Source organism: Apodemus sylvaticus, chromosome 5 (assembly GCF_947179515.1).
Source record: "Apodemus sylvaticus chromosome 5, mApoSyl1.1, whole genome shotgun sequence".
Classification (NCBI taxonomy): Eukaryota; Metazoa; Chordata; class Mammalia; order Rodentia; family Muridae; genus Apodemus; species Apodemus sylvaticus.
In genome coordinates, this window is record NC_067476.1 from 89850628 (window position 1) to 89875015 (window position 24388).

Consider the following 24388-nt stretch of genomic DNA (forward strand, 5'->3'; position numbering starts at 1 on the left):
AGTCATAGCCTAACATTCTTTGTTGCTATAGGTTCATGGTCATCTCATAATGCACAGTACTTTCAATGTTTTACTGTAAAAGTCTTCATGGTATTTAGAAATTTCAATATTGTCCAAAAACCCCAAATCCAGCTATAATCTAACACAATGTAACCTCTGGGCTGCAATAAATTTCCAATATGGAATAACAGAATAAACAATGTTATTTCCAAAAAGAAGAGGGGCATAACAAGGAAGCATTCAATTAAAGATTAACATTCAATCAGGCAACCATGAATCTTACAGTTCCATGTCTAACAACTAGAGATTCTTTTGTCATCTTCAGTCAAAGACACAGATTAAGCCAATCCTCTAAGTTCATACTACTACATATCTTCAACCTTCTTTGGAAGATACATTTTAATTGTTCCTGAGAGTATGAGTTTGTCACATTTATGTATGTGTATATTAACCTGCATGCATATATAATAAATTTAATGTTTTGAAGTATGTGTTGAACCATCTGAAATTTCCTGAACATATAATCTCTAAAAGATAGATTTTTTCTTTGTTGGATTGTGTTTTCTAAGCAAAGATTCCCCCCAAACGTTTAAGGATTAATTTGTATGATGACCTGTAGATATTTGAAAAATTGACATTTCAAAGGTCAATAGAATGAAATTATTCTCAAAATCTCACTATTTTCGATGAATTAATACTCATGTGTTTGACAGCTTGCTTCCCTGTGCTGAGCTCCATCAGAAATTTCTGTTTTCTTCACTTTCCAACTATTCATCTTTTCACTTTGGATCTTTTCTCATATGTTTGATTTTCCTTTCACTTACTTTTATAAACCTTGAATGAAATATATTTAAAAACTGTACTGTATTTTAGATTTAAAAGAGACCCATAACATTGAATTACAATTATGAACTTAAACTTGAAACAAATTATTGTACTGATAAAAATAAAATACACTTTAGAACATTGCTTTTGTGTAAACAGTCCTTTCAGAGATCATTTTTCTGTCTTTTTCAGTACATAACCAAGATTTAAAATTTGCAATGTTTATTTATTTCTTGTCTAGATGTCTTTACTGTGTTAGCCTCTCTTCCTGACTCTGCCTCTGCTCCTCCGAGAGCCATTGTACCTTGTGTGATGGTTGGGTGGCAAGATTTTAAATGGTTTACTGAAGCCTAATATTTCACAGAGGAAAAGGAATATATGCTGTGTGTAATGAAGGAAAACTAAAATTTGAAAAGTAAGTTAAAACAAATTAAACAAGCTCATTTTGGTAGGGAGAGAAGCAGGAAGCTAACAGGAGTCACTAAAAAACCACCTTTAAAACCTTCCTTCTGATAAAGTAGAATAAAATGCTCAAAAGAATACAATAAAGAATTATATATATATACATACATATATATATATATATATATATATATATATATATATTAGAACAGTGATCTCTGTTTCTCATTTTCCATTTCAGTATAGCTACATTGTACCAAAGCTCATTTTAGTAATCATATTAAAAGAGATCTACATCCTATTCAATTAGAAAATTCACTGTGTAAAACAAGTTAGAGCAAGTAATTTACAGTGAACCAATGTCTGATTGATTCGAAATCCTCCCTAAGAACCTGGAAGAAGGAGGGGAAAAGGGCATGTTAAAATGATTTTGAGATGTGCGTCAATATATGACTTGTGTATGTTTTCTGAGATCCTTTAGAATCTGATAATTTGATGACTAAGACATTGGATTGTTCAGCTATCAATGAAAGTCACAAGTGTGCATAATAGAAATGGAAATGGAGCAGCATGCTTAGACTCTGTGGTTGTTGTCTCATAGTTGATACTTGAATACAACTTTTAAGAGATTATTTAATGAATTCTATATTAAGCCACACAACTAAGTTCAGCATAATTCAACAACACAAAGACATCAAGACAGAACCTGTGGATAACCTCTGCTCCAAAAGGTAAATGCTCTTTGATTTAACTTTATCCAAATTTAATTTTCACCAAAGTGTCATAATTTCTGTAATGGAAATTAATTGCAATATGTACCAATTCAAAATTTGTTTCTATGTACTAAATCACAACTTCCTAAAATAAATGCTATCGTTGGAAAATTATAATATTTGTTGTCACTGCAGAGAAAATAGAAGCTAATGAACCATCTATTTCCCAGTGAACTAAATTTCTGTCCTGAGAATCACAAATGATAAACAATGAACGTTAAACCAAGGGAGAAAGAACTACATTTAAACTACCTCCATTATGGTACTGAAACAACTGAACATGCCCTCCCCCCTTCCTCACCTTGCTGCAGAAAGGGCCAGTGTTATGTGGGTCCAGTATAGGTAAACACAGTTGTGAGTACATGATTGCAGTGGCCGTATGACATCTAGAAGATGACATTTTACCTTTTATACCCCAGTTTCTGGTGTGTATATTCTATCTCCTCTTTGGCAATGTTCCGGGTGCTTTAGAGGGGGTACTAAAAACTGCATAAAAAAGATCTAGATACTATCTGAACTGGGTACTCAAAGCCAAGAAGACAAAAAGGTGACACATAATTGAACATTGACCATATATGTTTACACATAATTTTCTAGAATAAAATGCTTTAAACATGTAACCATTTTCAGAAATGGACATTGAAATGGTTATTGTCTTTCCTACTTCAGATCTAGATTGATTTCATTGAAATATTAACTGTATCTATATACATAAAACGAAGGAAGATTAATTAATTAGTTAGTCATCAAGCTTCCCCATTTACAGTTGTATGTTTTGTTTTAACTGATACAAGCTATCTGTATTTTTGAAATCAAAATGCCCTGTCTTTGAATACTGAGTGGAGATATTCCTAGTGTGTAAATGGGCAACAGACTATCACTAAGAGATACAAACTGGCATGTAAACTTAGTAAACAGTTTCCAGAAATCTAGTATTCTTCACACTTGATCTTAGCCACAAGGCCGAGAAGAGATTCTAGTGTTCTTCAATCAGAAGTATTGTATTGGCCATAGAGCTGGAGAACATCATACTAAGTGAGGTAACCCAGACTTAAAAGATGAATCATGGTATGCACTCACTAATAAGTGGATATTAACCTAGAAAACTGGAATACCAAAAACATAATCCATACATCAAATGAGGTACAAGAAGAATGGAGGAGTGGCCCCTGGTTCTAGAAAGACTCAGTGAAGCAGTATAGGGCAAAACCAGAACAGGGAAGTGGGAAGGGTTGGGTGGGAAAGCAGGGGGAGGGAAGGGGGCTGATGGGACTTTTGGGGAGTGGAGGTCTAGAAAAGGGGAAATCATTTGAAATGTAAATAAAAATATATTGAATAAAAAAATGAAAAAAAACAACAAAAAAGAATAAAACATTAAAAAAAAGAAGTATCGTATTGTTTAACAGTTACTAGTACTTGGAACGCCTTTCTATAAATCTTTACAAAATACTAATTGAAGCTTTAATGGTTCTTCAACAGAAGGCATGAATCAAATTCATAGGTATGTGTACTTATACCAATGCCATTAAAATTTATATCAGAGAATGTATTATGATGGGCACTCGTCAATTATTGGTTTGTAAATTATTGCAATTAAACCTTTAAAAAATCCTAAAACAGGTAGAGAAAACAACATGAAATTCTTAGGAAAATGGATAGAACTAGAAAATATCACCCAGAGTGAGGTAACCCTATCATGAAAGATGTTTTACACTCACTGATAAGTGGATATCAGCCTAGAAGCTTGCAATACCCAAGATATAATTCACAGACCAAGCTCAAGCAGAGGATGGCCTTGTTGGCCATCAAAGGGAGGAAAGGCCCTTGGTCCTAAGAAGGCTGGATGCCCCAGTATAGGGGAATGCCAGGACAGGGAAGAGGGAGTGGGTTGGTTGGTGAGTAGGGGGAGAGGAGATAGGATAGGGTGTTTTTAGAGGGGAAACCATGAAAGGGGATAACATTTGAAATGTAAATGAAAAATATCTATTAAAAATATTTCAATGTAATAAAACAAAATATGTCTTATATGTAAGTATTGCCAAGGTGACTATTTGCTATTGGAAAACAAATTGGTGTGCGTGCTCTTCCCTGGGGAAATTCATTCCTCCCATTCTCAGCATTCCTTAGTTGCCCCCAGTTCTTTGTGTACACTAAGGCCTCCTGGCCTTCTCCACCCTACATTAGCATGAATATTGGTAATGTTCTTGTTGCAGCTTAGGTTTAGGCAGCAGGCTCATGAAACCTTATACATATAGCTCCTGATATTCTTAGGAGACACAAACTCTTAAGAAAAATCCCTGTTCTGCCACTCAATTTTTTTTTCACCTTTTCTCCAATGATCCCTGGGTCTTAGGTGCACAAGTTATATTGTAGATGTATCCGTTGTTACCTATAGAATAATATATGTATACATACATACATGTGTGTGTATGTAACAACAACTAAAGAAAAAAGTGAGTATGAATTTAAGAGGACAAGGAGGACTATATGGTATGGTTTGGAGGGAGGAAAAGTAATGGGAATTAGGCAATTATATTCTCAATAAAAGATAAACACTTTTATAAGTAAAGGGACAGGGCTACCACCATTGCTTATTCTCTGCATCTTATAAAACCACAGATTTCGTCATTCACTGCCATTCATGGTAAGGAGAAGCTTGTCAAATTACTGCTGGAAGGACTTTTGCCTATAAGAATAAATGTAGTTATTGGCAGGCAGTTGGCTACTATTCCAGTTTAGTTAAACTGCATGTTCTGTGACCTAGGTTGCTGTCTGGGCTTGCAGGTCCAGCCATGTGTCCCTTGATCCAATACCTGCTATTGTGGGAGCTAGAAATATAATAAGAGATCAAATGATCACCCTAAGAATACCAGAACAGGGAAGTGGGAAGGAGTGGATGGACGAACAGGGGGAGGGAAGAGGGTTTATGGGACTTGCCAGGAGAGAGTATCAAGGAAAGGGGAAATCACTTGAAATGTAAATAAAGAATATATTGAATAAAAAATGAAAAAGCCAAAAAATGAAAGGCAAAATAAAAAAAATATGGTCACCCTAAAATAGTTCCATTATTTCACAGATGGATATCCTTTGCCTACTGGGGTGAAATTCTGGTTCATGGGGTTTATAGTAAGGCAATTTTTCTGATACCCTTTCTTTTACAGCAGACTATTTAACATCTTTCAGTGTTTGAAATGCTAGCTCCCAGGAGGAGAGCATTTCTGGCTCATGGTCTTCCTGTTTCATCAACAGCTTCAAACCAAGGTATGCTTTATCTTTCATAACATAATCTGATCTTTTGTTTCTGGGGGATAACCTAGAGGACTGGCAAGAGCCTGTTTGGGGGGATCTTTTGGGTACCTCCTCTCTTGTTCAGGGTCTCATACTTGGCAGCCATATTTGGGACTCCACTGTTTCCATGAGCAAGAGCATTTAGTTATGCAAGTTAATAACTCTAAAATGCCTCCTTTTTCTATTCTTGGGTTATAAGATAGCAGGATTTTGTAGGACTTATATATATTTCCCTCATATTAGTTAATCCTGCCCCATTATCTCCCAACACCTTTTCCTCTCTCCTTGCTTAAAGCTTTCCCTATAATATCCCCATTCTTTTATTCCCTTTTACCTGTATTCTACTGTCCCCTCTTATTTAAGGCACTCCCATGACTCTGACTTGACTTCCACAAATAGAGCAGAAAATCTAAGTATGAGAACAAGCAGAGGTGGCTTCTTCTTTGTTTGTTTGTTTGTTTGGTTTTTTTATTCGACATTTTTTATTTATATTTCAAATGATTTCCCATTTTCTAGACCCCCACTCCCCGAAAGTCCCATCAGTACCCTTCCCTCCCCCGGTTTTCCCACCCAACCCTTCCCACTTCCCTGTTCTGGCTTTGCCCTATACTGCTTCACTGAGTCTTTCCAGAACAAGGGGCTACTCCTCCGTTCTTCTTGTACCTCATTTGATGTGTGGATTATGTTTTGGGTATTCCAGTTTTCTAGGTTAACATCCACTTTTTAGTAAGTGCATACCATAATTCATCTTTTGAGTCTGGGTTACCTCACTTAGAATGATGTTCTCTAACTCCATGCATTTGCCTAAGAATTTCATGAATTCATTGTTTCTAATGGCTGAATAGTACTCCATTGTGTATATATACCACATTTTTTTCATCCACTCTTCTGTTGAGGGATATCTGGGTTCTTTCCAGCTTCTGGCAATTATAAATAGGGCTGCTATGAACATAGTGGAACATGTATCCTTATTACATGCTGGGGAATCTTCTGGGTATATGCCCAGGAGGGGTATAGCAGGATCTTCTGGAAGTGAGGTGCCCAGTTTTTGGAGGAACCGCCAGACTGATTTCCAGAGTGGTTGTACCAATTTGCAACCCCACCAGCAGTGGAGGAGTGTTCCTCTTTCTCCACATCCTCGCCAACATCTGCTGTCTCCTGAATTTTTCTGAAGCTAATAGAAAGAAACTGGGGAAGACCCTTGAGGATATCGGTACAGGGGGAAAGTTCCTGAACAGATCACCAATAGCGTATGCTCTAAGATCAAGAATTGACAACTGGGACCTCATAAAATTACAAAGTTTCAGTAAGGCAAAGGACACCATCAAAAGGACAAATCGGCAACCAACAAATTGGGAAAAGATCTTCACCAACCCTACATCAGATAGAGGGCTAATATCCAATATATACAAAGAACTCAAGAAGTTAGACTCCAGAAAACCAACTAACCCTATTAGAAATTGGAGTACAGAGTTAAACAAAGAATTTTCACCTGAAGAACTTTGGATGGCGGAGAAGCATCTTAAAAAATGCTCAACTTCATTAGTCATTAGGGAAATGCAAATCAAAACAACCCTGTGATTTCACCTTACACTAGTCAGAATGGCTAAGAGGTGGCTTCTTCTGCTTTTTCCTTCACTCTTGGAATGGAGCACTTTTGAAAGGCCAACCCGTGGTTTCCATGAATGCTGATACAAACCAGCACATAAGGTCTCCTGCACCAAGTAGGAAGAAGCTTGGCTTCTACCACCTAGGCCTGCTTATATATCTGAACAACTGGCTCCAAGTTCCTAGCCTCTATCCAAAGTAAACAACTATATTATGTATATTATGTATTACATAATATAATATTATGTAATTGCATTATATTATCATTATATATTATATGGTATATAATTGAAATGCATATTACATATAATAAATATATATGCATATATTATGAGGGAATACTGAAAAACTAAGGGTTTAATATTGGGAGATGTTTTAGGAGGGTGTAGATTTGAGCTGGGGAAGTTTTAATCAATCCTAAGGATTATGAAGAAGCATTATAGAACTTCATTTTCTATAAACTAATATAATATATGCATTTAAATGGATATTAAAAGGACTTATTATTACTGACTTGGAATTAATCTCTATCTTAAAGTCTCAAAGAACACTTTTAAGAAATTGGATGTATTATAATTTGGAACATTTATGCTTATGACAGCAATGTCTTCTTGGTTATTTGTTTCCTTGGTCAGAATGAAGTGTCCTAATTGTATCCTGAATTAAGTTCAGAGTCTTCTTTTATATTCATATAGTCACATCTACTCATTTTTTTCTCCCATTTTATTGAAAAAATTCCATCTTTTCCTCTTAAGATAATGCCATTCTTAAAGGTAACGTAAGTTTCTTGTAGGAAATAAAATGGTTGCTTGCATTTCTTCTTCATTCGACTAATTTCTCTCTTGATAGGAGAGGAAAGGCCAATATTTAAAGTATCACTAAAAGATGTGTGTCGATTGCTGTCTCTCTGTTTTTGCTATTTGAATTCTTAGTCCTATTTTGTATTTCAGTAATTACAGCTTTATTTGCATGTTGTTTATAGCCTCATGTATATGCATATTATTATTTTAACTCTAATGTACTGATTTTGGAGCTGGTTTGGTGGACATGCATTATTTTAGCCTATTCATATTATGGAAGGATTTTCTTTGTATGACAACTGTGATACATAGTTTTGCCATGTCCAAACATTTGAGTTATCCTTTGTGGTCATTTTGATCTTGTACTACTTTGCTCCTGGATCTTAAGGGCTTTAAAGTATCTATTGAAAAGTCAGGTGTTTTGTGATAGGTTTTCCTTTATATATGACTATATATTTCTTTCAACTTTGAATACCCTTTCTTTATACTGTATAGTTATTATTCTAACAAAAATATGTCCTGGGAAGTTTTTTTCTGACCTTATCTATTTGCTGCTCTGGGTATTTCTTCTTAATAGATATGCCTATGCTTAATTTAGGAAATGTATTTTTCTATGATCCTGTTGAAAATCTGGTCAGTGCCATTGATGTGGGATTCTTTTCTTCATTGCCTGTAATTTATATATTTACTCTTTCCATGGTATCCCAAAATTCTTGCATGTCTATTTTGTGTGTTTGAAATATTTTCATATTCTCTGATTGTGTAGTTTGATTCCTCTATTTTAGTATTGATGTTCTGTGCTCTATCTGAGCCATTCAGTTGGTAAGCTTTACACTGAGTTGTCTAATGAGTTTATTGTGGTTTTCAGTTACATTTTTATTTCACCTTTAGTTTACTGTAGTTTTTTTATCTCTTCAATACATTAAGCTTTTCAGATGCTGAATTGTCATAGAAGGAGTTGGGTAGGGTTCCTTCCAATTCTATTTTGTGGAATAGTTTGAAGAGTATTGGTGCTAGGTCTTCTTTGAAAGTCTGATAGAATTCTGTACTGAAACCATCTGGTCCTGTGCTTTTTTGGTTGGAAGACTTTCTATGACCCCTTCTATTTCTTTAGGGGTTATGGTACTGTTTAGATGAACTATTTGGTCCTGATTTAATTTTGGTATTTGGTATCTCTCCAGGAAATTGCCCATTTCCTCCAGATTCTCCAGTTGTGTTGAGTATAGGCTTTTGTAGTAGGATCTGATGATTTTTTGAATTTCCTCAGTTTCTGTTGTTATATCCCCCTTTTCATTTCTAATTTTGTTAATTTGGATACTTTCTCTGTGCTCTTTGGTCAGTCTGGCTAAGGGTTTATCTATCTTGTTGATTTTCTCAAAGAACCAGCTCCTGGATTTGTTGATTCTTTGTATGGTTCTCTTTGTTTCCACTTGATCTTTTTCAGCCCTGAGTTTGATGATTTCCTGTCTTCTACTCCTCCTGGGTGAATTAGCTTCTTTTTGTTCCTGAGCTTTCACCTGTGCCATTAAGCTGCTAGTGTATGCTCTCTCCCATTTCTTTTTGGAGGCACTTGGGACTATGAGTTTTGTTCTTAGCACTGCTTTCATTGTGTCCCAAAGATTTGGGTATCTGTTAAGGCTTATCTTTTCTTAGACTTGATTTATGACTTTATTCCTATTCTATTCTGCATATGAAGCTGATGCCATAGACCAGACCATGTATACTCTTTGGTTGGTAGTTCCTGGGAATTCTGAGCTTCAGTTTCAATTAGTTGAAACTCTAGTTCTTCATATGGGGTTACAATCCCCTTCATCTCCTTCAACCCATCCCCCTAACTCTGCCCTTCAGATCGCTGGACTCAATCCAATTGTTGACTGCAAGTATCTCTTCTCTTTAATTTTGTTAAGGTGTTGTTCATGTCTCTTTTAACATTCTTGAGTTATTTGGTCAGGCTTATGGTATATTTGTTTTGTTTTTTAAATTCTATGTCAGAGGTACACCCAGGACATTATCCCTTGGAGACCATTTCCATAAGACAAGGGAATTTGTGGGGTATATTTTCTTGCCTTTTATATTGTTTATATTTGGGTATGTAATTTGACATGTAGAACACATTGTATGTTTGATGTGAGATTCTAGCTTGCCTTGTGCTGAGCAAATACAGAAACTGTGTGCTCTAACTAATACTAGCAATTTGAAATGGCCAAGTTCTTGTGGTGTTTTCATCAGGCTCAACAAATTCAGGAATTGAGGGACTGGAACTTTGCCTAGAAGTTTAGGATGTTGCTGGTAGGAGAGGTTCTGGGAAAATCCATAAGTCCATGCCACTGCAGGAGCCCAATATTAAGATCTGAGTCCTGGCTCAGTCTCTGGTGGCTCCCAGAAGTCCAGGTTAGTTGACACTGTTGGTCTTCCTATGGGGTTACCACCCCTTCAGTTCCTTTGTCCTTCCCCTAGTCATTTTATTGGAATCCCCAATCTCTGTCCAATGTTTGGCTGTATCTGCATTTGTTTCAGTCACCTGCTAGTAGAGCCTCTCGGAGGACAGCCATACTAAGATCCTGTCATGCATGCTCTTTTGGATGTGGGTTAATTAACTCAGGATGATATTTTCTAGGTTCATTCATTAGCCTACAAAATTCATGATGTCCTTGTTTTTAAAACCTCAACAGTATTTCATTAAGTGAACCTTGTTTTCTGTATCAGTTCTTCAATTGAGGGACATCTGATTAGCTTCAGTTTCTAGCTATTGTGAAGAAGGCCACTATGAATATTGTGGAACATGTTTCCTTATGATATTGCAGAGCACCTTTTTGGTATATGCCCAGGAGTGGTACAGCTCGTTCTTCAGGTAGAACTGTTTGCAATTTTCTAAGGAACTGTCAAATTGATTTCCAGAGAGGTTGTACAAGTTTGCAACCCCACCAGCAATGGAGGAGTGCTCCCCTTTCTCTACAACCTTGTCAGTATATGCTGTCACTTGAGGTTTTGATCTTAGTCATTTTGATTGAAGTAAGGTGGATTCTCAGGGTTATTTTGATAAATAAATATAAATAAATAAAATATGAATAAATATAAAACTATTACTGTATATTGATAAACAATATCTGAGTCATGGAATGTGGTAATGACACATACACTAAGGTCTTTCTTTGCTTCATCAAACTTCTACTGGCATTTCTTATAGATAATTCCACTAAGTACAGCTTACATACTTCTGGTATATTCTATCAGAAATCTTCAGTATTTAACAAAATTAATTACTTTTTATTTAACTGAGATTGCATGTGATATGAGTCATTAAATAAATGTTCTTTTCCCCTGTCCATTTTCTTCTCCTCACTCTTCCCAGCTCTCCACCTTACAACCCTTCCTATTCCTACACTTTCGAGTTGCTATAATATATGAACATATATCCTGCTATATATAAAAATATCCTGCTGGCTCTATTTTTGTTGATGCTGTGGATACGATTTCAAGGCTGAACAGCTGAGCACATCATTGGACAACCAATAAGCGGTCCCATCACTAGGAGAAGCTACTTCTTTTTGTCCTAGCAGCTTATTTTTCTTAACACATATTTAATATATTAAGTATATAAAACTTCAATCTTTAAAACATCCATTTGGGGCTGAAGAGATGGCTCAGTGGTTAAGAGTACTGACTGCTCTTCCAAAGGTCCTGAGTTCAAAACCCAGCAACCACATGGTGGCTTACAACCATCCATGATGAGATCTGATGCCCTCTTCTGGTGTGTCTGAAAACAGCTACAATGTACTCACATATAATAAATGAATAAATAAATAGATAAATCTTAAAAAATAAATAAAACAGACATTTGATGTAGGTTCAATTTTATTATAGTTTGTAAGCAGCCAAATAGTGGTTTAAAAAAGAGAAAATATGCTCAACAATCAAACACAAAGCTAACTGACATTTCAAGTAAGGACATGGAGAACATATTTTATGAACCACTCATAGATTTTTCACTGATTCTCTTGAAAGGACTCAGTTAATTTGGAAAAACACAGACAGGCAGACAAGCACATGGACACACACACAGAGACACAGACACACATACACACACACACACACACACACATTTTATTTTGATGAAACAAATTTGTGTTTTGACATTATAAGAAACATAGTGAAGTTATGTATGCATATATACTAATTTAAAGCATTGTAAATTTATTATTGTTATTATTATTATTATCATAATTATCACACATATTTACTTTGCCTGCTTCTCACTACCCCACTTCTTGTCACACTCTCCCAAAATCCTTCACCCAATCCTTATTTCCCCTTCTCCTCTGAGAGGGTGGGAGGGACTCCCCCACCAGGTATTCCCCTACACTTCAGGTCTCTATGGGACTAGGAGCATTCTGTCCACTGAGGCCATACAAGGCAGCCCAGCTAGAAAGACATATTCCACAGCCAGACAGGAGCTTTTAAAGTAGGCCTTGCTCCAGTTGTTTGGGACCCACATGAAAATCAAGCTGTATATCTGTTGCATATGAGCAGGGAGGCCTAAGTCCAGTCCCTATATGTTCTTTGACTGGTGGTTCGGTATCTTGGAGGCAAAAGAGTCCAGGTTAGTTGACACTGTTGGTCTTCCTATGGAGTTCCTATGTCCCTAGAGGCCATAATCTTTCCTCCTATTCTTCTATGAATCCCCAAACTCCATCTACTATTGGCTGTAGGTCTCTGCATCTGTCTGAGTCAGCTGCTAGGCAGATCCTCTCAGAAGACAACATGACATACTCTTGTCTGCCAGCATAGCAAAGTATTATTAATAGTGTCAGAAATTGGTGCTTACCCTTTGGATGGGTCAAAGTTGAACTGGATAGAGTTTGTCCCTTCCTTAAGTCTCTGCTTTACCCCCTGTACCTATATTTCTAATAAACAGGATAAATTTTGGGTCAAACTTTGTTGGAGTTCCTTCCTGACTACAGGAGGTGGCCTCTTCAGTTCCATATCCCCAATGCTGTGAGCCATAGTTAAGGACACCTCCATTCTTGGGTGACACCCTTATTTCAAGTTTCTGTCTAATCCTGGAGATTGCTTTTAACTCTCTATCCCCTACAGATGCAAATTTCTATTTTTCTCATGACCATTCATCTTGCCATCTTTCCCCATACCTGACCCTAAATCCCCCAAGTCCCCTCTTGATCCCCTCCCCAACCCAGTTCCCTTCCATTACCATTCCATTTTCCTTCCAAGTAAGACTTGATCATCTTTGTTTTTGTCCATCTTCCTGTGCAGCCTCCTTGGGCCTATGGATTGTGGCATACACATCCTGTATTTTATGGTTAATATCCTCTTATAAGTGAATACATACCATTATTTGGGACAGGGTTACCTCACTCAGGATGATATTCTCAATATCTATCCACTTACCTACAAAATTCATGATATCTCTGTTTTAATAGCTGAATAATATTCAATTGTATAGATGTACCACATTTTCCTTATCTATTTGTCAACTGAGGAACATCTAGGTTGTTTCCAGTTTCTGGCTATGAACATAGTTGAGCAAGTGTCTTTGTGAGATATTGGACTATCTTTTTGGTATATGCCCAGTAGTGGCATGGCTGGGTCTTGTGGTAAAAATATTCCCACTTTTCTGAGAAGCCTCCAAATTGGTTTCCAAAGTGGTTGGACAAGTTTCCATTTCCACTAGCAATGGATGACTGTTACCCTTGCTTGATATCCTCACCTACATGTCCTACCAGTTGAGTTTTTGAACTTAGCCATTTTGACACATATTAGATGAATACTCAAAATTGTTTTAATTTGCATTTCCCTGATGACTAAGGACTTTGAACATTTCTTTTTTATTAAATATTTTATTTATATTTCAAATGTTATCCCTTTTCCTGGTTTCCATCTGAAAGCTCCCTAATCCCTCCCCCTGCTCACCAACTCAAAGTGCTTCTTGGCTATTCAAGATTTCTCTGTTGAGAGTTCTCTGTTTAGCTCTGTACTCCATATTTAATTGGGTTGTTTGGGTTGTTGGTATCTAACTTCTAGAATTCTTCATGAATTTTGGATATTAGATGCCTGTCAGATGTAGGGTTGATGAAGATCCATTCCTGACCTGTAAGCTCCCATTTTTTCCTACTCTTGGTACCCTTTGTCTTATAGAAGCTTTGCAGTCCTATTTCTCAATTGTTGATATTAGAGCCTGAACCATTGGTATTTTGTCCTGTAAATTGTCTCCTGTTCCAATATGTTCAAGGATATTACCCACTTTTTCTTGTATAGAATTTAGTGTACCAAGGTTTTATGCTCAGGTCTTTGATCTACTTAGAGTTGTCTTTGATTGCAATCTTAGATATATAGACATCCAGTTAGACAAACTCCATTTGTTGTAGATGCTTTCCTTTTTCCAATGTACAATTTTGGGTTCTTTATAGAAATCCAAGTGTCCCTAGGTATGTGGATTTTGGGGGGGGGGCGGTCTTTAGTTTGTTTCCATTGATCATCCTTTCTTTTTCTGTACCAATGATAGGTATTTGCTCTATAGTACACCTAGAGATCAGGGGTGTGATTCCTCATGAGGCTCTTTTATTGTTCAGGATTGTATTAGTTATCCTGAGTTTTTGTTTATGCATATGAAGTTGGGAATTGGTCTTACAAGGTCTATAAAAAATTATGTTGGAATTTTCATGAAGATTACATTGAATTTGTACATTGATTTTGGCAAGAGAGTCATTTTTACTATGTTAATTCTGTCTATCCATGAGCATGGGAAATCTTTCCATCTTCTGATATCTTCTTCAGTTTCTTTCTTCAGAGACATAGGGTTATTATTATACAGATCTTTTACTTCCTTGGTTAGAGTTACAACAAGATATTTTATATTATTCATGGTTATTGTAAAGGGTGTTGTTTCCCTAATTTCTTTCCTGGCCAATTTATCATTTGTGTAAAAGAGAGCTGCTCCTTTTCATTGACTTAATTTTGTATAACACCACTTTGCTGAAGCTATTCATCAGCTGTGAGACTTCTCTGGTGAAATTTTGGGGGTTGCATATAAATACTATCATATCATCTACAAATAGCAGTGGTTTGAGTTCTTCTTTTCCAATTTGTATCTCTTTGATTTCCATTAGTTGTCTTATTGCTGTAGCTAGAACTTCAAATACTATATTGACTAGACAGGGAGAGAGTAGGTAGACTTGTCTCTGATTTTAGTGGAATTGCTGTAAGTTTCACTACATTTAGTTTGATATTGTCTATATGCTTGCTGTATATTGCTTTGATTATGTTTAGGTATGTGCCTGGTATCACTGATCTCTCTATTATTTTTAACATGGAAGGGTGCTAGATTTTGGCAAAGGCTTTTTCAGCATCTAATGAGATGATCATGAGATATTTTGTTTTCAGATTTTTTGTAAGCTTTTCTTTTTATATTGATGGATTTTATTATTGAACCATCACTGGATCCCTGGGATGAAGCCTACTTGATCATGATGGGTGATGATTTTGTGTCCCTGCATGTGGTTTGTGTTTATATATTTTGTGGAGTAAGTTTGCATCAATATTCATCAGTAAAATTTGAAGTTCTCTTTCTTTGTTGAGTCTTTGTGTGGTTTAGCTATCAGGGTGACTACGACTTCATAGAATGAGTTTCACCATGTTCCTTCTGTTTCTATTTTTGTGTAATAATTTGAGAAATATTGCTATGAGGTCTTAGATGAATGTCTGGTAGAATTCTGCACTAAAACCATATGGCTCTGATTTCTTTGTTTTGATTATTATTGTTTTCTGTTTTTGTTTTTTGGGTTGGTTTGGTTTGGTTTTGGGGGGAGACTTTTAATGACTGCTTCTTTTTCTTTAGGGGTTATGGGGTTGTTCAAATAGTTTATCTGATCTTCAATCTTCATGAAACTTCAGTAAGTGGTATCTGTTTAGAAAATCAGGAATGACATTATTTTAAGATTTTCCAATTTTGTGAAGTACATTCTTTTGAAGTAAGATCTAATGATTCTTTGCATTTCTTCAGTGTCTGTTGTTACATTTCCCTTTTCATTTCTGATTTTGTGTATTTGGATACTGTCTCTCTGTAATTTTTTTTTTTTTTTTTTTTTTGGCTAATGATTTGTCTTTCTTACTGATTTCCTCAAAGAACCCAGCTCATGGTTTTGTTAATTTTTTGTATTGTTTACTTTGTTTCTGATTGATAGCAGCCCTGACTTTTATTATTTCCTGCCTTCTACTGATATTTAGTCCTCCTCCTCCTCCTTTTTTCCTCCTCCTCCTTTCCTTTTCCTCCCCCTCTACTTCTTCTTCTCCTCCTTCTTTTCCTCCTCTTCCTCCTTCTCCTGTTCCTCCTCCTCCTTCTTCTTTAGAGCTTTCAGGCATACTTTTAAATTGTTGGCATGAAAACTTTCCAATTTCTTTATAGAGACACTCAGTGAGTTCATTGTGTCCCAGAAATTTGGAAATGCTTTGCCTTCATTTTCATAGAATTCTAGAAAGCCTCTGTTGAGAACTTGTGTGTAATTCTGAGATGCCCAACCTTGTATGTTACCTGCCCTTTTTTCCTTGCCAATCTTAATATTCTTTCTTTGTTCAGTAGATTTTGTGTTTTGATTATGATGTGTCAGGAACATTCTTTTCTCTGGTCCAGTCTAGCTGGTATTCTATAAGCCTCCTATCTATTTATAGGCATCTTTTTCTTTAAGTGGGGAACATTTTCTTCTATGACTTGGTTGAAAATATTTTCTGGGCTTTGAGCTTTTTTGTCTTTTTTATAGAGTATAGAACAGAGTTTATTCAGGGCACAGGGAGGGAGTTAAGAGGATAGTAGAAGTGGAGAAATGCAGGGCAAGGGAGAGAATAGAGAAATAGAGGCAGGCAATGAACATATGAATAGAGAGAGGGGGAAGGGAATTGGGAAGGGAGGATGGATGGGAAGAGCATAAGAGAAGAGCAGGAAAGCAAGAGATCAAGAGTGAGCTGGGACTCTCTACCTTCTTCTAGTCCTACTATTCTTAGGTTAGGAGTTTTATGGTATCCTTGATTTCCTGGATATCTTGTGTCATGAAATTTTTTAGCTTTAATGTTTTCCTTGGCTAATGTATTAATTTCTTCTATTGTACATTCTATGTACATTCTGTTCTATTCTTCCAGTACTCATATTCTGTTGGTGAGGTTTGCATCTGTTCTTTCCGTTTTCTTCCCTTGGCATTCCATCCTGGGTAATCGCTCAGTTTGTATTTTCTGTATTGTTTATACTTTAACTTTCAGGTATACACAGTTTTACTTATTTCCTTCTCCTGTTTAATTATATTTTCCTGTATATCAGGGGATTTGTTTCCTCTTTAAAGACCTCTACATGTTTGATTGTATTTTTCTGCATTTCTTTAAGGGATTTGTTTATTTCCTTTTGAAAGGTCTCTATTACCTTTATAAAATTGGATTTAAGGTAATTTTCTTTGCTTTGGTTGTTTTACAATATCCAAGGCTTGCTGTAGTAGCTGTGCTCTGAAGGTGTCGTGTTGCCTAAGCTTTGATTGTGATCTTTCAAGAAGCTTCAGCCATCTGGAGGGCTTTGATCCTGGGATGTTCCTGTTACAGTAGGTGTTGGCTATTATAAATAAGGCTGCTTCTGGCTATGATAAATAAGGCTGCTATGAACATAGTGGAACATATGTCCTTATTACATATTGTAGGATCTTCTGGGTATATGCCCAGGAGTGGTATAGCAGGGTCCTCAAGTAGTACTATATCCAATTTTCTGAAGAGTAGCCAAACTGATTTTCAGAGTGCTTTTACCAGCTTGCAATCCCACCAGCAATGGAGGAGTGTTCCTCTTCATTTACATCCTCACCAGTATCTGCTGTCCCCAGAGTTTTTGATCCTAGCCATTCTGATTTGTATAAGGTGGAATCTCAGGGCTGTTTTGATTTGCATTTCCCTGATGATTAAGGATGCTGAACATTTCTTTAGGTGTTTCTCAGCCATCCGGTATCCCTCAGTTGAGAATTCTTTGTTTAGCTCTGTACCCCATTTTTAATAGGATTATTTGATTATCTGGAGTCTAACTTCTTGAGTTCTTTGTATATATTGGATATTAGCCCCCTATCGAATGTAGGATTGGGAAAGATCTCAATAATCTTGGTATGGAAGACCTCTTATAAGTATCCATGGGCTGTAAGGTTCTAATATATAAGCCTTTAAGGTTCAGGAGCTGCAGATCTGATGAAGGTGCATAGGGAGGTGGCAGGAAAATTAAGGTTGAACTGAGCTAGGGGTCTGCTCAAGATAGCTTGGTGTGCCCCTAGTACTCACCTAGCAGGGAAGATGGGTTGGGGAAGGAAGGATTATCTGTGTGGTTTAGGCTTAGTAGGTCTGATGAAAGTGAGCAAAGAAGTGGGTGGAGAATGGAATTCTCCCTGGGATAGCAAGCTGCTATGTGCCCTGCTAGCTCTGCTTGCTCCAGAGCATGCAGCTAGCAGGGAAAATAGAGAAAGCACGGCTTTCCTTTATGGTTCAGGATGCATAGGTCTGATGAAATTGTCCAGATATGTCAGGGGAGAATGCAAGTATTGTACTTTCTTAGTCAAAACAATATGCAAGTCAGGTATGGTAATGTGAGCTTTAAGCACTCCATAAGCAGGATGAGGGACATTTCTGAAAGTTAGAAGTCAGCTTGGTCTATGGAACATGTTACAGACCAATCATGGCTGAATAGTAAGATTCTATCTCAAATCATTGTTTACCCAAAATTTAAAAAAACAGTGCAAAACATAGTCATTAAATATACATATACACATACATTTCATGTGTACAACTAAATTATGTATGTAAAGTATAAATATATCTGTGTAATTTATATATACATAAGTGTCTTCAACTGCTGTAACAAAGTTAACATTCATGAGAATATTTTCTATTATCAACAACATTTAGATATAGCTTTGAAATGTTTGTACTCTGATAAATTAGAAAAGACTTTTACTAATTTATTTATTTGTCTTTCAGCAGAGGCAAGGTTGTAAACCCGTAGTCTATATGCTGCATGATGCAAGATGTTAAATAAGACACCACTGTGCCATTTAATGTAGTCATACTTAGCAGAGCTAAGTGAGCCCTTGATAGCAATGTAGTATGCTTAAACAGCTTTGGAGGTTATTTCACAGATGTCTGCTAGTGTTCCTCTCTGTGACGATTCGTAAATATTTTCTTAGAAATACTCTCTACAGTAAAATACAATTGCATCTTCTTAAGAAAAAATCAAATTGGTTTTTTTTGTTGTTGTTGTTGTTGTTGTTTGCTTTTTTTTATTACCTTGGACACAATTGTCTGCTAAGCACTGCAATGTCTTGCCTGTCCTTTCACTGTTTTAAGCCGAAAGCAGATGAAGATTGTTTGTTTGTACTGTAGGGTCATGATATATTGTGCCTGAATGAAACAGAAGGATGTCAGTCTATTATAACAAAGATCAGTTCTCCAGATGATTCAGAGCAACTAAAGCTGTAAAGCAGAGAAAAAGTAAAGAGTTCAATCTTTGAAGAAATAAATTGCTAACAATTGCTCTGGTCCAACCTAATACTATCAGCAACATTAAGTAGTTGGTGGTCACTATAACTTAAGGTTGCCGTCTAGATCAAAGTAATTCTGCTAGTGATACTTGGGCTGAAAATCAGAAGAGGCCTTAGTAACTTGGTTCTTACATTCTCTCCTTTGTAAAAAGGGACTTGATAGCCTTGACCCATATACACTATACCACACACACACACACACACACACACACACACACACATCTTCAAACAATGCATCTAGCAATCTCACCACCTCTTCCTGCATCAAGCTATCCACATCCCTGTCTTTAAAGAACAGCAGGAGTTTCACTGCCTCTACTAGCAATCAGATTTAGATGGTTTATATTTAATTATATTTATCTTGTATCTAGTATGTAGAATAAAATTGTCAATCTTTTATAAATGAGGTTTGGGTGCATGATCAGTAAGCAAAGATATGTTCTCTAGTAATTTTTTATGGATTCTTTTCTACTTACCATATCATGCCAACATGTAATTGGTCATGCATATGATTAAAATTAAATGTGTTATGGGAAGACACATGCAAAGTAGAGGAATGATTATACAACTTTATCAATCAAAATAGATAACCAACTAAATTATGCTCATTGGTCAACATACTCGTTTTCTATGAAACTGTGTAAAGAGATCTGAATATGGCTTCACTCTAGTGGCCCACTATCTGTATTAATAGTGTAGGGTCTTTAATTGCTATTATCTCTGCTCCAGATAAAATTATCTTTTCTTTTGATAGTCTTCTTGTGAATTATTATTTTTAGTTTTCTTTGTTAGGAGGTCTAGAATGAGGAAATGCCTGTCTGGCAACAATGCCACTCAGCAAGCCATGTCTGACATGAAAAAACTACTGAGAGTGGTACTGAGAGATTGAAGCATGTTCTTCTAAGTCAGAATAATAGTTGCTTACTCATTTACATTTTTATACACAAATAAGTACAGTAGCTTACTATCTATCCTGTCCCTTTCCCAGACACCTGATTTTTAATTTTCTCCTATGAACCATTCCAATTAACCTGGGCCACATGTATTATCACCAGACTATGACTGTGACATTATATCTTCTCGCTAATACACAGCCATTAACATCATAGAGTCTCAAGATCTGTGAGTATCCTAACTCTATATAAGAATTGTCCATTAAGAATAAATTGTTTTTTTTTTTAAAGACTGATAAAACATTTTGCCTTGAACTTCTGTGGAGACATGGGCTGAGGTGCAGGCTTTCCACATGTGCTTCACTTTCCTCTCTGTTTGAATCATACTAACTGCCCTGGTTGCTAGCTACTTGACAAAGTCACAGCTGCTTACTTCTCATAATAAATAGTTTCTTATTTTAAACTCATGTCTTGTTTTGGCCTCTCCTATTTCATGAAGCATATCATAAACAAATGGCTCATTATAAGCATTTACATAACTAAGAAGTATTATTAAGTTCCAAACTATTAAGCCTTCCAACCAGTCTTGGTATAAGAAAGATTGCTTAATAATTCTTGCTATGCTTCTAGTGGAATTATTGAATAATTCAACTAAGATATTATTTAAAGCAACACTCCTGGAAGGAGACTATGTAAGTGACTTGTTGATTCATTGGTCTACAGTTTCTTATTGCTGCATATGAAAATAGTAAGGCAAGAACAATGGCATTTTCTAATCTCTATAGGGGGATCCTTTTTCAAGAGATGTTACCTGAGGCATTAACAACCAGAGCACTGTCTTCTTATGCTGCTATATTGCCTTGTGATAATTTTATTGCTACAAAAGCAATAATCATTCAAGACTTTTTCCTCTGAGAAACTGTGGAAGTCTGTATCACTTCACAAACAACAAAAGGCCTCACTGTGAATTATTCAGAACCCCTGTTTTATAGAAAGCTGTATAGTTTCCCCTAAAGAAATAATAATTATCCCATTTATAACCAGTGGATTTTATATCTTAAACCATCATTTATAAACATTATCCTATGTGCTATGTGTCCTACTGAGACACAGTAACTGAGAAGAAATGACTTAAGGGATTGAAGGCTTATTTTGGCTAATGATTGAAAAGGATATAGTTCACCATGACAGAGAAGAAATGACATTATAGGAGCAAGCATGGGAGATCGACTGTTTACTTTAAATTTATAGGCAGGAAGCAGAGAGTGATGAATGGCCATCCTCACCTACTTAGCTTTCTTCTTTTTATGCAGTTCATAATTCCAACTTCTGGAATGATACTCCCTACATTTAGAGTTTATTTTCCCATATCAATTAACTTTATTTAGAAAATTCCTCTGGCATAACTAGAGATTTTTTCCCCAAGGTAATTCTAGAACAGTGATTCTTAACCTGTGGGTCACAACACTTTGGAAGTTGAATGACCCTTTCACAAAGGTCACCTAAGACCATCAGAACACACAGATATTTACAACATAAGTTTGTGGTTGGGGCTCACCATAACATGAGGAACCACTAATGCTGCAATTAAAGGGTTGCAGCATTATGAAAGTCAAGGTTTTCTGATGTAAATGCTGATAAGTTGACAAATAATGCAAGTGATCAGAGTCAGTCCTCTTCAAAATATGCGTCTAATGCTCCAAGCTTAGGTGTCCTTATAAAATACAGGACCAAAGTTTCTACTCAACCTATTGATATGGTCATACTGAAGGTTACTTTCAGCATACACTTTATTATGGGTGTCATATTCAATATATAGAATGCTTTGTATCCATTATAAAATTCTTGCTATCACAGAGTTCTCTATTAATCAGAATAGCAAACTAGAAATTATGTTGGCAAATTGCAGCTGTTAAAATCATTAAGTACATATGTCTTATTCAGTTAGATGTCTAAGGCTCTAAAGAATACTATTGCCTTTAAACTATCAGAAAGACACTGTTATCTCTATTTTTAAATGACGAATATAAAGTCCAAGATCAAGTACCTTCCTCTGCTGGAGGTGGGTATGGTTTAAGCCAAAGTGTATCTCACAGGTTACTATTTTGAGGAGGCTGATTTCTCTGCAGAAGTGTTGTTTGGGAGGCTCCTGAACCTTTAGAAGATGGTGTTTAGCTGGATGAAATAGATCATCACAGACTGTCTTTAAGCATTTTACCCAGCAACATCTCCTAGCCTAACATTCACCTTCCTGTTGTACTATGCTTGAACATAATCCAGAGCACTTTCCCACTGCTGTGGTTCTTCCTTCCATGAAGGGTTGAACTCTTGGAAATATTACCCAAAAGATGTATTTTTTCCCTAGTTAAATGTCACTGTTGGCCACAGACAAGTCAAAGTACCTCCTATAGAGGTGACCCAAGGATTGTGGGGATAGTGAAGTGAATTTATCTTTTTAACATTTTTTTACATTAAAATCAACAAAGAGGAGAGTTTTCAAATGTCAATGTTCTTGCTTCCTATTTCGTTTTTTCTTTATGTGATATTATTTCAAGTCATAGGAACCAAATACAGAGACTTACACTGAGCTAAATTCCATACATGAAGAAACTACTCCAATAAAAATATCAAATTTGCTGAAGGAAATAGGCATGGTGGTGCATGTCTAAAATCATAGCATTTGTGAAGTTGAATTAGGGGAATTACATATTTGAAGCTAATTTGAACTATCTAGTAATTGTAAGGCTAGACAGGCATACACACTGATGTGGAAAAACAAAGAAATGGAAACATACAAAGAAAAAAATTAAGTATGTTGGTAAGTTGGTTATAGAACATTAGTGATTTTAGAAACTAAACAAGATATCCTTCCAAGCACCATTCTTAGAAAAGCAAGTTGGATAGAAGAATTTAAATATCCATCATTCATAAAAATACCATCCATATTGTTAAACTTCATGAACATGAGGGTAATTGAAGATCCACTCATCTCTTGCTCCTGTTCAGATCCATATAGTACTCTAATGATTATGTGGTTTTCAAGAGACAAAATGATGACGTCTCACATCCTAAAAACTGATAAACAATTATGTTTCAGACACTAAATTTGAAAAAAAGAACTCTGATTTTTCACATCAGTATTTAATGTTTGTTTAGTAAAAGTTTTCTGTCAGAAAGTTATCTGCTAAGTTTAGTTTATTGACTTTGTATGCTACAGAGAAATTATTGCAATAGGACAGCTTACATATATGTTTAATTAATAACCACATCATAAAATTCCCATCAACAAAGGAAAATTGTCCCAAAATTATGTACCCTATCTCAGTATTTTTACATAATATTTAAGTACCTGATAGGCTTTATGCAAGATGCTAAAATCGTATTCCTTTAAGTTTTATGTGAATCTTAGCAGAAAAGTGCTTTGATACCCACTTGGTAAATTAAGGAAACAAACATCAGACAAATTAGAAGGCAAACATATTGTAGGTTAATAAATATTGTTTTTTAGTCTCATCGTGTTATCTTTTGAGTTCCCTACATTTTGACTACTTCAGTATCCTTGTATTCTGCCTCTTCAAACAAAGGTATTTTTGAGTACAGGTGTTTTTACCTATTTTTTCTACTGGTTTATGATAGATCTTCCTTGCTATCTCAGAAGTTTCCATGCCAGTACTTACGGTGTTTAAAGAATAAATTAGTAAGATTTGAAATTATCATATAATCCTCAGTTTTAGAATTAAATACATTAGCAAATAGGTAACATTGATGTTTGAGATGTAAATGTCTATGTGGAAAGCTGAAGATTCATTTACAATGTAGTTCTGTGATTGTGATGATAGATTCTTGTGCAGTGTTTGGCCATTCTCAATTATCAATTTCTTTGTAAGTGTGTAGTGTTAACTACATTAGAGTACCAACAATAGCCAGTCAATGAATCACATCTTAGTTTTTAGTACAAATTACACATTATCAAATGTGTGACCATAGCTCTGCTTCAAGTTAAATAACTTCACGATTTAGGTCTATTTTCTCCCCCTATTTATCTTTAACTTAATAGATAGCAAGGAGTTAGGAAGCAGTAAATTTTTATTTCTTTAGCTGTATGTCAAGGATTATTATTGAGCAAACATTACATTTTCATTCTTAAACTTTACTAGAAAGATGAATATTGGTAATTGAATTTTTAATGATTTTATACAAAGCACATGCAAAATAGGATTAAAACTTTGATATAGATG